Source organism: Microtus ochrogaster, unplaced genomic scaffold (assembly GCF_000317375.1).
Source record: "Microtus ochrogaster isolate Prairie Vole_2 unplaced genomic scaffold, MicOch1.0 UNK1, whole genome shotgun sequence".
NCBI lineage: Eukaryota > Metazoa > Chordata > Mammalia > Rodentia > Cricetidae > Microtus > Microtus ochrogaster.
In genome coordinates this window covers 26,422,611-26,424,257 of record NW_004949099.1, presented here as the reverse complement: position 1 = coordinate 26,424,257, position 1,647 = coordinate 26,422,611, and positions in this window count along the sequence as shown.

Genomic DNA, 1,647 nt, shown 5'->3' with positions numbered 1-1,647 from the left:
CCTAGCTAGCTCTATATCTTAAACTAACCCATTTCTATTATTTTATATTTACCATGAGGCTCGTGGCTTGTTACCTCACATCTTGCTTCTTGGGTGGCTATATGCTGTCTCTCTGACTCCACTTTCTTTCCTCCATTATCTCTGTTTGGATTTCTAACATTTCTATATTCTGACCTACCATAGGCCAAAGCAGCTTCTTTACTAACCAATGATAATAAAACATATTTGCAGCATACAGAGGGAAATCTTACATCATTATTTTGTTAGAAATCCTTTATTTCTGTGGTCACTTTGGTTATTCATATTGGCACATTTCTAGTTTTGTGATACTTTCTTTTTTAATTTTAATTTTTAAAATTTAACTTTTCATTCCATCCACAGTTCTTCACCCTCCCATTCCCCATCACCTCCCCTCCAGCCTATCCCTATCCACTTTTCCCAATGAGTAAGGGCTCCCATGGGAAGTCAACAAAGTCTGGCACATGAAGTTGGGGCAGGATCAAGCCCCTCCCCCTACATTAAGGCTGAGCATGGTACCCCACCATAGGCAATGGGCTCCAATAAGCTAGCTCATGCACCAGGGAGAGATCCTGGTCCTACTGCCAAGTGCCTCACAGATAGACCAAGCTTCACCACCTTCTCCCACATATGAAGGGCCTAGTTTGTTTCCATGGAGGCTCTACAGATGTAGGTTTAGAGTTCATGAGTTTTTATGAGCTTGGTTCAGCTGTTTCTGTAGATTTCTCCATCATGATCTTGACCTTCCTTGCACATATACTCCTTACTCCCTGTCTTCGACTTTATTCCCAGAGTTCGACCTGGTGTTTGGCTCTAGATCTCTGCATCTGGTTCTGTCAGTTGCTGGATGAAGGCTCTCTGGTCTGCTCTGTGAAGTCACACTCTGTATCTCAGGAAGCTTCTCTCATGATACTTTCATTAGTATGACAACCCTATGTGCATTGAAGCCTTCCTTCTTAGATTAAAGCACAAATATAGGATCTATATCTCTTGGGTGCAATAACTGTCTGATGCTTTGGGCATTAAGAAAAAATCCTTGACTTCCTGCATGATCTTGTTCCTACATGGACTGATAGGTGCTACCTCTTGGTTCCAAGGGTGCTCATGGCCTCTACCAATGCTCAGAACAAAGGGGTGATCCTGTCCTCAGACTGCCCCCTCAGACCAAGTCCTCAGACTGTCTGCGTGACTGCTTCAGACTGCTGCCTCAGACTCTTCTTGTACTTTTATGGATCTCTCCTTTAGGGCAGGAAAATTTTCTTTTATGATTTTATTGAAGATATTTTCTGGGCCTTTGAGCTGGAAATCTTCTTCTATTCCTAGTTTTGTCTTTTCACAATTTCCCAGATTTCCTGGATGTTTTATGTCAGGGACTTTTTAGATTTAACATTTTTTTTGACTAATGTATCAGTTTCTTCTAACTTATTGTGGTGGTTTGAAAGAAAATGTCCCCCAAAGAAACTCTCAGGAGGAGTGACTTTGTTGAAAAAGGTGTGACCTTATTGAAGGTGGGCTTTGAGGTCTCCTATGCTCAAGCTACACTCAGTGACACATCACACTTCCTGTTGCCTGTAAGTTAAGATGTAGAACTCTCAGCTCTTTCTCTAGCACCATGTTTTCCTGCATGCC